Source organism: Quercus robur, chromosome 4, assembly GCF_932294415.1.
Source record: "Quercus robur chromosome 4, dhQueRobu3.1, whole genome shotgun sequence".
NCBI lineage: Eukaryota > Viridiplantae > Streptophyta > Magnoliopsida > Fagales > Fagaceae > Quercus > Quercus robur.
The window spans coordinates 14,911,338-14,924,834 of NC_065537.1; positions in this window are offsets into that span (position 1 = coordinate 14,911,338).

The window sequence follows — 13,497 nt, forward strand, 5'->3', positions numbered from 1 at the left end:
TCATTAGCTCATTGTAGGCTAAGAAAAATGCTTCTTTAAGAGGGATTTCCTTTCCCCAACAAGCTGATTTTGATGAATTAGGACAATCAATATTTAATTCTTGATTGAATCTGAATCCTTTTATTAGGTGTGAGGATAAGTGTGTGGTAATGACTTTGGTTTAGCAGGTATACCAGAATTCCCATGCACAATTGGTTGTGCACACAACATTGTCCATGGGCTCTAGGGTCCTTCAAGTATTCCAAGCCCTAGGAGAGGAACTAATTTTCTAACATTTTTGTTATGAAGCTTGGCAACCAAACTTATTAGTTAAGTAGCATCTCGAGTCTTTAAGACTTGAGTTCTATAAAGGAAATGAACAAATACAAAACTTATGCACACTCTTAATGAGAGAGATAGAGAGAGAGATCCTCAAATCAACAAATTAGATCTGTGCTTTGTGCTTCTCCAGATTTGTAACTCTGCTTTCTTATTTGCTCTTCTCCAGATCTATAACTCTACTTTCTTTTCTGTTTTACTTCTCTAGATTTGTAACTCTGCTTTCTTCTTTTTTTTTATTCTTCTTTGTTCTTCTTTTACGAAACTCGAGTTCTAAATGGATTATTTATCCACATTAGCTGTTACGACCTTAGAACTTGACTATTAGTGACTTGAGATGCTACTTAGCTAAAATGTTTGTTTTTGGGTTCATATAACGAAATTGTTAACAAAAGCTCACCAAATGGTAAAAAAATCCATCACCCCTTTGTTTTTGGGTTCAATTGTTGGCAAAAGAAAACATAGTGTTGCTTCAAAGTTTTATTTTTGACACCATGACTTGTACACACTTGTTGAAATAGTGTTTTGAATTTTAGTTATAATTGTAAATGGTGATTTTGACATGATTTTAGCTGTTTCATACATACAATGTGTAACTATCACCACTCATTTATGAATTTGGTGAGCTCAACTGGAATTCATCCGTGGGCCCAAATTGTAATACAATTTTGATCTGGTTTGGTTGGCTGCAAAAGGCCAGGGGTTGGCATCAAAATGGTCCCTCTTTGATCAAATTTGAATTGGACTTATGTGGGCCATTGCTTTTCCTTCCTTTTAATTGGGCTTTACCCATGGGTTGAGGCCACAGGCCACACTCTCAATTTGTGTGCTAGGTTGGTCATCTCCAATAAGCCACGAATTTAGCGAGCTACTTTTGGGCTTTACACTAGTGTTTGTGAAGAGTTTTGTGGCCCTTAAGCCCATTCCATTTTATTTGACCAAAATGCCCTTAAAAAAGATCGAACTTGCTCTATAAAAATTAGGAACATCACCAACCATAAGAGCATTAGCATTGGGGGGGGGGGGGGGGGGTGTTAAATGCCCCAAATTGCTTCTTTAGCAACACACCTGCTCAAATTGAGCTTTACCCAAGTGTGTGTTGCTAAAAGTTTTTAGCAAACATAAATAGTAAATATGTATATATACAAATTGCAGTTCATGGTTGCTAACATAAAAGTATACATAAAAATATATAGAAGTACATAAACGAGGGAAGTGGAAAATGGGAAAGAAGATAGAGAATGAGTTGATAAGATAGTTTATAATATTTTAATGAGTTGTATCTAAAAATAAAAACTGAGATGTTTTATGAGTTGTAAAATGGGTTGGTAAAATAGATAAAGTAGTTCTTTTAATTGAAAAATAGATATTTTTATTTTTATTTTTACAAACTGGGACATGAATGCTCTAAGTCAATAAACATGAGAAATACAATAAATCAATCATTAATTCAGTTTCATAAATAAAACTTATGTGTTAGCAAAGCATCAACCATTGAGATCATTTTTATGATATATCTATAGTTTTAAATTTTTACTTGTTGATTGAAAATATAGGGGATAAAACTCCCAATATGCTATATTTTAGCATCAAACTACAAAATACATGCATTACTTGGGAGGCTATTTGTAAAAAAAAAATTACAGCTTAGCTACCAGTAATAGCATTCTCATCAGGTGTGCCAAATACCAAATATTTGGCATTTGGCACACTAAACACCGAAAATAGCCCCTCATGAGGTGTGCTAAATGTCTCAAAATTATGAGACATGCTACAGTACGCTCTCAAATATGAGAGCGTATGGACAGGAATGTTATAATTCTTTTGATTATTTTATTTACTTTTCTCTCTCCTCCCAACACACATCTCTCTCCGTCTGCAACACAGCTCTCTCTCTCTCTCTCTCTCCTCTCTGGTCTCCATCTCTCTATTGCTCCCTATTTCTTCCTCACTTTCTTTTTTTTTTTTTTTTTTTTTATTTTATTTTATTTTATTTATTTATTTTTTTTTTATCTTATCTCTCATTCTCTTCCTTTCTCTCTGCATTTCGGTATCATCATTGCAGATCTGACCCGTCTCTGTGCCTCTCTCTCTCTTTTTTTTTTTCCCTATCACTATCTCTCTCTTTTTCTTTTCCTGTAATGAAGAAGAAGGTGATTCCGATCTGAAGCAAAGCTCGCCGGTTGAAACTCGCCAATTTGAAGCTTTGCTCGCGCAGGGGCAGTCGCTAATCTTTGCTCTCGTCCTCCACAGTCGTCAATCTTTGCTTCTTGTCACGAAGAAGAAGTCGATTCCGATCTGACGCAGAGCTCGCCGATTTGAACCTCTGCTTGTCGATTTGAAGCTTTGCTTGCCCAGGGGTAGTCGCCGATCTTTGCTTGTTGTCCTCCACAGCTCTCGCCGCCGATGGTTGGTTGAGTTTGGTCATTGATTAATCTATTGGATTGGGGCTTTGTTGAAAATTTTGAGTTTTTATTATTATTATTATTTGTTGTTGAGGTTTTTGGATTTGAAATTTGTTGAAGGATCCAGTGATTGTGGTTGTAATTTGTGGCGGTGGTTGTAGCGGTGGTTGTTGTTGTGGTGGCTGTTGTAACGGTGGCTGTTGGTTCTTGCATGGTGGCAACTGCCACTGGCTGTGCATTTGTATATTTGTTGGATTTTGGATAAATATATTATTTTAATTTGTAGTAAATATTATTTTAATGTATAAAATTGAAAAATAAAACATCTAATAAATGAGATATTATAAAATGATGTACTAAAATAATAAAATTAATTTTTGGTTTGTCAAACTCACATTTTTTTATGAGAGAGCCCATAAGGACACCCTAACGTCCTAAAAATAGAACTTATTGTAGCCAGTTGGGAAAAATAAAATAATATGCTTTAATGTCTCTCTCTTCCTAAAATATCTCCATTCTTTGTCTCTCTTCAGTCTCTCATCTCCTCTCTCTCTCTCTCTCTCTCTCTCTCTCCAAATCTCCCTTACCAAAATGCTCTCTTTCTCTCCCCATGCCCGCTCAGCCAGCACACTAGACATTGTTCCTCTACCTAATTTTCTCTTCGCTCCATCGCTCTCTCTCTCTCTTCCCTATCACTTATCTCTCTCAGGCGGTTCAGTGGCAAAGGTGTAGTGGATTGTGGTCACATGGGTTGTCGGTTGTTGGTGGGTCAAGGGGTTGTGCGGTGGTGGTGGCGTGGGTCGTGGGTAGTGGTGGTGTGGGTTGTTGTAGGCCGTGGGTGGGATGTGAGTTTTGGGTTTCTGTGGGTCATGGGATGGTGGATCCGGTCTGTATGGGTGGTGGGCTAGTTTGGTGTGGTGGTGGTGGTGGTGGTGGTGGTAGTGTGTTGCATCTATTGAAGGTTGTGATTTTAGATATGGGTATGGGTATGTGATTTTTTGGTTTTTGGTGGCTGTTGATGGTTGTGATGGTGGTGGAGGTGCTAAATTTCTTGTGATGGTTGCTGGGTGGTGTTTATGGTGCAGCATGGATTTGGATTAGGTGGCTGTTTTTAGATTTAATGGGTTTTGGTGGTTGGCATGGTGGTGGCAACTGTGGTTGTTATGGCTGATGGCATGGTTGGTTGTAGTGGTTGCTAGTGGTGGTTTCAGTTTCTGTTAATGGCAGTGATTGAGTTTCGGTGGTTGGTTGTAGATAGGATGATTTGAGTATGGGTTTGGTTGGTGGATGGTGGGTGGTGGCCGGTAGATGTGTTGATTTTTTTGGGGTGTTAGGTGGTTGAGAGAGAGAGAGGGAGAGAGAGAATGAGGAAGAAAATAGAGAGACGAGGAGAAGAGAGATGTGAAATATTATTTTATTGGATAGTGTATAGTATTTTAATGAATTATATGTTTAAATAAAGTTTGGGGACCTTTTCAAAAAAAAAAAAAAAAAAGAGTAGAGTTTTGAATATTAGGTATATTATAAAATTGCATAATATAATAGATAAAATAATTTTTAGATAGTAAAATTGAAACTATTATGCAATTCTAGATGCTAATGCTAAGAGTAATTGGAGCTTGAATTGATTGAATTGAAACATGGAAAAAAGGAATTTGAATTCAAATGGGAGAATGTGTTTTTGTGTGGTGGGAAGTTTGTTGATTAGAAATTGTGAGTTTTTAAATTTTAAATTTTGAAGAGATAAAATAAATTTTAGGAAAATGAGGTGAATTTTGTATTTTAATTTTACACAAAATTTAATAATGACTTTCAGACCCTCACTTATTTATTTAAATAATATTAGTTAAAATTTAGGGGTGGTTTAGAGAATTCAAAGAATAGGTAACTGGTTCTTTCTTATTCCTCATTAAAAAAAAAAAAAATCGCTCTTATTGGACTAAATAGACCAATTCACTATTTTACATTATCATTTTAGTATCATAATTTACAATAACTGATAGATGATTGGGAAAGTTTAAAGTAAATTTTAAAGATGAAAATAAAATGGTGTAAAATAAAAAGAGAGAGAATAAAATAAACTAGTAGTAATTGTGTAGGTCGAAAAATATTTTTTAGAAATAATTGCTTAAATAACCGTCATAATTAATTTAGTAAATATGGGTCAAGATTTTAATTAGACAAAATGAAACTCTGCAAGAATGGAGAGAAACTAGAGAATAAAAAATATGAAAATAACTGATATCTAGTGGATATATATGCCATCAAAAAGCTTAAGGGTGGATGTAATCAGTACAACTTTTCCTTCTTCATTTTTACGCTTGGCACTTAACACTTTTTGTCACTCAGAAATTTCTGAATCCATTACTCACCTCCAATCATGGATAACATAGGGTAAAGAACCAGTGTAAGTGTGTAAAAAAAAAAAAATTGGGCTTCATTAATAATGTCCTTATTTAATTATGGGGTAACAACATGTTCATTCGTCCCAGTGAAATTGCCACTATGACCACAATGCCCCGGACTTGCGGGTTGTATGACCCGCTTTCTTTTTTCCTTGGAAGTCACCACTTAGTTTATGTCCATGAACCAAATTAGGCCTCTTGGGCTTTCTTATGTGGGTCTACATACTAGAAACTAAGTCTAGAGTTAAGATATGTGAATGGGAATGTATTAGGTGCCCAACCTCACTCAACCCATTGGCCGATCTTTTTTATTGTTGATAGACCATATTTAAGTAAGATTATTAACAAAGCCCAATATCTTAATCATGAAATCATTACATTAAATAAAACACACAAGGCAAATATCTCATATCTTGACATAAAAGGAAATAAACTCAAATCAAATATCAATCAAATATATCAAGTCAAATAAAATATTCTAAATGGAAATAAATCAATTCTAATTAAATCAGACAAATCAACCAAAAATTAATAAGGAAACATCCTATTCTAAACATCTCATAGAAAAGTCAAAAGAATAAATCATGGCAAGCAATTAATTCGCATTTATCACCCTAACCCGAAATGTTCATAGTCAAACAGAGTCACACATTTCTTAAAAAAATATAAAAAATATTACAGAACATAAATCAAGCAATTAAAACAAAGATTTATTATTTTCTGGGTTAAGCTGTGTACGGTGTACCCATGGAGGAGGTTGTGTACGTAGTACGCATCTTTACGAGCATGCATATGCACCTTTAACCATCTGCCACGTCTTGATATTGAAACAAAATTCTAGAAACGTGTTCACATGTTCAATCAAATCCACATCCATTAATGCATCAATTCAGCCCTTTAAACAATACATGGTGAGACACAACAATCAAAATCTATTCCTAAACATCATCAAGAATGCACCGAAAATAAATCAAGGAAAACAAATCAAAGTCTATTCCTAAACATGCATGTAATCTCAAATTTTTCTTAAGAACATCATAGCACAGACCAAAACATGTTCATTCACATATTCGTATATCAATTCAACTCTTGAGAACAAACTAAAATAAACATAAACAAATCAAAGATAAACGAATAAAAAAATATCATGCATAGAATATCACATATATTCAAGAACAACAAAATATGAATTAAAACATGTTCAAACTAAGAGTCATGGAGAGGGACTCATCTTGCTTGAAGCTTAAAACTTTGAGTATTTAACTGTCCCCTCAATGCCTACACAACAATAATCAATGAGATATCAAGGTAATTAAAGAATTCAATGGAACTTTAGTTATCACAACTCAAAATAAAAATGATTCTTGAAAAGCTTGTTTGAAAAATGGTTTATTGTGAAATATACTCTTTTAGAAAGATGTTTTGAAAATCCAAAAACATTGTTGCATGAACAACTTAGTAAGACAAAATATTCATCCTAAAGAACATAGATAAAAGACTCTCTAGAATCAATTCATAAAGTTTTGAAAATATTTAGAAATAAGATTATAAAATAGTTTATATCCTAAGTGTGAAATAGAGAGAAGTTTTTGAAAACAATTTTCATTTTTACATATATCTAAAATTATAAAATTATTAATTAAAATATTTATGATATTATTGGTTTGACCATCGGTCGAACTTTGATCAGACTAGAGAAGTGAGAACCAATCCTCTTTTCGATTTTTTGTCCGTTTTGGTTTTTAAAACTATGAGAAAACTGTCGAGCCTCACTATTTTCTCCTCCCAATCAAACACACACATTACCCATTTTCGCTCCTCAATTTTCTATCCACTGGTTTTTACCACAAACAGTAAAAGAATTGAAAGGAAAAATTAAAAAGAAACAAAAATTTTTAATTTGGCTAAAATTTAAGGTAAAATATAAAATTACTTTTGAGATTTGGGTTAATGGTAGATACTACCAAAACATTTTTAAAATATTCAATTTGCTCAATGTGAGCTCATGTGAGGAAGTGATTTTAACAATTACAATGCCAAGAGAGTGGCTCAGGTAATGTTAAAATGTGAATTCCATAAAATAGGTTTGTTTGGTTGCCGATAAAAACAAACGAGAGAGAAAGAGAGAGAGAGAGGGATTTTTAATTGGCTTGACAAGTTCTAATTAGACCAACTAAGCCACATTGCTGGGATTGCACCTTAGTTAATTTCAGGGGATAAGCTGCCTTTAAATACACTATGACTTGGTGCTTATGACACACACACATCAAATGAGCACCAGAACTTCTTATACATTGTTCAAGTCCGTTAAAGCCACCAACCTTAAATGTTCTAGTCCAAATTTTAGTAACCGTAAAATATCTTTCACCTAACTTCTAGACTAAGTTTTTAGATCCCTTAAAACACAATTAGATTAACCTAGTTAATTTGCCAAGTGATTACTTAGTCCAGATTTCAAATCTAGGTTAACACAATCATATAATCATATCAATGTGAAGTGCGGAATATAAAGAACACAAATATATGATAACCCAGGAAACCACACCGGTAAAAAACCTGGGGAGGATTTAACCTAACTATCCTCAAGGTAAACCTGAATCCACTATGAAAGAATCGAAGTTTTACAATAGCGACTTAGACCACTAACATCCTATTGTTACCCATCAGTAGAAAACTTACTGACACGACCACTTGCAAGCTCCGAGACCACGAACTCCTTCTTTCTTGAATTCTCTAGCAAGTACAAGCACACCCTCTTGTGTATCTTTAAACTTTTATTGCAGCAATTGAATGATCATCAAGTTCTCAATAAAATCTCCTTCTTGATAATCCTAAGCATGTGTGAAGGCAACCACCTCTCAGATCTCAGAAGAGATTCACACACACAGCAAATAAAGCAACCTCAAAAACGTGGCTAGGGTTTCCTTTTTATACCTAGGGCAAACATAAAACCCTACACATCATATAGGCTTAGGGCTAAGTTGGAAAAATTTCCAGAAAAACATTTTGCCTGACTTTCGATCGATTGAGTCTAATTCTTGATCGATCGAGCCAGACCAAATTGCACAATGAATTCTGCAACAGCTCGATTCCAACTTTACATAAAACACATACTTTGAGCAAGACTAAAAACCTGTTTTGATCATGGTTTACCAACAATACAAATTAGAGTTCTAATACATTAGTTCCTAAGTACTTAGAACCTAACATAGACAACTTAGAAATTTGTGTTGATTTTTAACAAATAGTACAACCATCTTCTTCTATAGCTAATAACATTATAGGAGCAAATTGAACAAAAGAGATAACATCAGAGAGATCTAATACTATCACCCACCTACTAAATGCAGAACTAGTCATCAGTACTCAGTGTGCATTTGGCATGAATTATTTTTGCCAACTTATTTTATTATTCAACTTATTTTTGTTACTATTCATGAGTCTCATTGTATTATTTTAGCTAACTTTTACTTTTATGTACAGTACTTTCAGGGAATCAAATATCTATAGTACTTTCAGTAAAATGTTTTCAGTTTTAACAAAATAAGCATATCCTAAACCAACGCTAAATGGAGATCTCCAATTGTTAGTCACAACAGATTATTTCTGAATTGTCAAATTCATGATGGGCACCATCCCAACCCTCAAAAGTAATGATGCTGCTACTGCCTTATTGTGCATTTGTTTGGTTGAACTCTTCCAAATCTTGCTTGTACACCAAACTGATCCCACAACCATCCACATGAGCTCTAACACCATATTTATTGGTATAATAACTTCTAGGTCCCTTATATGCATCCAAACTAACACAGAGAGTGAATCCCATCCACCTATTGTTACACCAATTTAAAGGCAGTTTTATGATTATTGAGCTCTTTGGCCTTTCATTAGTAAATGACCATTCATGGACGGAACTATGCTTGGGCTTGGGGGGCAATGCAAACACCCCCCCCCCCCCCCCCACAAAAAAAAAAAAACTAGTATATAGTTACTTATGTACTAACTTTAGTAATTTGGTTCAATAAAATTACAGTTAGTCTTCCTTAACAATATTATTGATCCTTTTAAGAGCATAAAAAAGTTATAGATCTAAAATCTAGAACAAAATTAACTAGCCCAAAAAATTAGTCCAACTAATTTTATCCAAAACAAATAATATATCTGGCCTTTTAAAAGTTTTAACAAAATAATTTTGTTTTTGACTAGTAGCAAACGCATGCATTAAAGACACACACAAATATAAACACACAAAAAAAAAAAAAAAAAAAAAAAAAGAGTCTAGTTCTATTTTTATAAATGATAGTATTGTAATGTATTAAGAAACAATAATTTTGTGATTTTGTCTTCACTAACCGTTTGATAATACTAAATAGACGCTTTTTTTAGAGGAAAATCAAAGCTTATTTGGAGTTTCGTAATGATTTTTTTTAATACTTCCGCCTCTCCTAACTCTAAATCCTAGCTCCTTCTCTATGACTGTTGATGGGTAAACCACCGCAGAATTTCATATCCAGGAAGACATATATGAAATTCAGTTCCAGATCTATCCTCTTCCTCTTGGTAGAAGTTTCATATCCCCTGTTTTGACAAAGAAGTCCCTGTACCAAAAAAGAAAAAAGAAAAAAATCAAGATACTTTATTTAACAATAAAGGAAAGAGAGAGTAGATTACTTGTAGGTAACGGTTCAATAACGTAAATGCCACTCCGTCAATGCTCTCATTATACCGACGCGAGTGAGAACAAGGTCGTGACAAACTGCTTTGTGCTAGAGATAGTTCTAGAGAATAACACTTTTGAGCACACACATATATATATATATATATATATACATAAACACACACACACACACATATATATATATATATATCTCACAGTTAATGGAAGTTCCAGCAACTTTTGAAGGTTATTGTAGTGGCATAGATCAAGAGCTTCCAGTTTCGAAAGTTGGCTGATGCTTGTAGGCAGGGTGACAAAACTGTTATCAGCTAGTGCTAAATATTTTAACGAGGATAGGCAGCTAATGCCAGTAAGCCCCATTGCTTCCAATCGAGACATTCCACTCAAATAAAGTTTCTTCAAACACTTTAATTTCCATAAGTTCTCTGGCAGATTGGCAAGTTTTGAGCATCGAGAAATAATGAGTTCTTCAAAGAGACCTCAAATTATCCATGTTGCTTGGAAGACATTCAAGATTTTCGCAGCTGCTTAGATCCAATAAGTAAGGGCAGTCAAACACTCACCTGATGAGAGTGGTAGTTCCATAATAGCAGTATATATCAGAGATCAAGGCAACAAGAAGACTCTGGGCAAGAAGAGGCAGAGCAGACCAGTGCAGAGGTACATGGTTGAACTACCCGTAGTTTTAGTCTTTGTATTGTAATAGAGCTTAAACTCTGTGTAGTTTAGTTAGTCTTGCAAATAGATTTAGTAATGCACGTGAGTGTGCACGTGTGAGCTTTTATTTTTCTGTTAAGAAGTTGTTATAGCCTCTGATTTTATATAAGGATCAGTGCCGTGTATCATTAAGCAAGTTAATGAGATTTTCACTCTTAACGATCTTTCATAGTATATCCCCAAAAACGTTTTGAAAGGCTTCCCATAATTCCCTTAAATTCTGGAATATTGTGAGCCACTCCATTTCAGTAGTCATGCTCGGACGATTGGTTAGAGATTTGCAGTAACCCATATCTAAATCAACAAGCCTATCAAGATGCCCAAAAGATAGGTGGATCTCAACCAATCTACTGCACCTAGAAAGTTCCAGTCTCTTAGGTTTTGGAACTCCTGAAAAGTCTGGTGTCTTAATCAGGTTTTCAGAACCACTAAGATCACTGAACTTTAACTGGCCTAGACACTGTTACAATCAAAAAAGAAATAACTTCCATTAAACATAGAATTTAGTTTAATAAGTTAAAAATTCTTTTAAATTAAAACAACATTAATGGAAGGAGGAAGCTCAAATGCACGGAAGTGTATTTTAGCTACGCAATTTCAGAAAATAATGAATATATAATAGAAAGGCAGTTAAAACAAATATATATATATATATATATAGTTACCTTTACTCCTTCCCAAAGATATTCAAAGTTGCTATAGTGCATGGTAAATTTAACAAGCTCCTGTGGTTGGAAACTGGATATCAAACATTTTAAAGAACAGTAATCACATGAAAGATACCTTACCTCATTAGGAACACAGTTGAATTCATTCAGGATGGGCACAAAAGTATGAATTGTCAGCAATCTAAGATTAGACATCTTTGAAAAAGGTTCTGGAAATTCTACAAAGTTGAAATCCTTCGAAAATAATGCGACGACTATGGCTTGAATTGCTTCTATTGCCTAAAATTTCCAAAGCAAAAGCTTGGTGGGTTACACAAGCAAATGGTAAGAATACTTTAATTACTGAAGTTTTATACTATTTTAAAGCTGTAAAGGAAATAAAAATAACTACTCCCTGAGTTTTTCATATATATAACCCTCTCTTAATTATATAGTGCTTATAGCAAGTGAGAATGAGGTCCGAGATATAAAGACTGTTCCCTTACTAGTGATATGATTTTACTATATCTTAGTTATGTGTTCTAATCTTCAAAGTGAAAAATTGGAAGCTGCCCCTCTGCGATCTAGAGGCGATAAATATGTCAATGTGCTGGGGGCCTCATGAAATTGCTCCGCATTAATTAATATGACTAAGCACCCGATTCCTTGCCCAAAAATATCTTTGGAAATTATAACAGGTTTAATGGTCACGATGAGTTATTGACTTGTATAAAATATACAAAAAAGGGCCATGAGTTATGACTAGAAGGCCTAGAGCTGAATTTACTCGAAAATGAAATGCGAAGTGTGAACATGTACTTACTGCCCAGTTGCTTTTCTAAATTATAAATAAATAAATAATAAAATAAATAAAATAAAATAAAGACTACCAAGTTGCCACCAATAGGGTGGTGTTTTGGGAATACCAATTTTTGTATTACTTTTATGTTTCACTTTATATTCTATCAATCACAACTTAACATATATTTATTCAACTTTTCTTATAAAATTACCAAAGTTTAAATTGTTAAAAAAAATTCAATTTCATGCCAAGTTGTGATTGGTGGTGCATGAAGTGGAACACAAAAAGTGGTTTAGAAGATTTGTATTCATCTTTTGGAATATAAATAATTTTCTACCCTTTTTGTGTGTCATTTTATGTTCCACAAATTACAATTTGTTATGTGTTTCTTTTTATATTATAAACTTTAGATATTTTATAAGGAAAGTAAAATAAATAGATGATCAGTTGTAATTAGTAAAATATAAAATAAAATAAAAAGTTATAAATAATTAACTATTTCATAAGTAAAGTAAAATAAATATTTGATAGGATTGGTGAAACATAAAAAGTCATATAAATAATTTGCGTTTTGAATTTTGTAACTCTCATTTTCAATAAATTAAGCTTGTGTGTGTGAGAGAAAAACTTTATCCATAATATTTTCACAACTTACCATTTATGATTTGTTGTGAAAATATTATAAAAAGAGAAATGATATGTCCACAACATTTTTACAACAAATCCTAAATGACAGGTTATTATTGGTTATTATTGTTGTGGCAAAAAAGTAATCTTAGTGTTATGTTCAAATTTGAACCAATAACAACTAATCACTTGTGATTTGTTGTGAAAATGTTGTAAAAATGTTATGAACTTAGCACATTTCTTATAAAAATATTATGACAGCAATTCTCTTACATTTTAACCAAGGAAAAAAAAAAAAAAATCTACCATCCAATTATCCAATAGAGGAGTGTGAGTGGAACATGATGTAACAGGTTTGAGGTTTTTCTTGTTTGCTAAATCATGATGTAACAGGTTAACCGCACCACCAATTTGAATTGTGTATAACTTTATAAACAATGGTCAGCTTTCTATCCCTATTCGCATTTTATATAGTATAGAGTCTATAGACTGTATAGTCCGGGTACGTGCTGGTCGTGAAATAAGAACAGTGGTTAAGGTAAATTTTAAATTTTATTTATATTACAAAATAAAGATATAAATCATTTTATTTTTTAAGTATATGGAGATTTACATTAACTAAAAGATACATTATGTGAAATAAAAGTAATGATTAAGGTCAATTTTAAATTTTATTTATACCACAAAACAAAGATATAAATCATTTTATTTTTTAAGAATATAGAGATTTACATTAACCAAAAGAGATATTAATTTTAAGATTTTTGATAATTATGTCATAAAAAGTTAATTATATTCGTATAAGAACACAAAATTAGGATAGTTATTTAACATATAAATATCTATTTTACTATAATAGTTTTTTTTAGTATTTATTTGCTAAAGACAATATATCCAC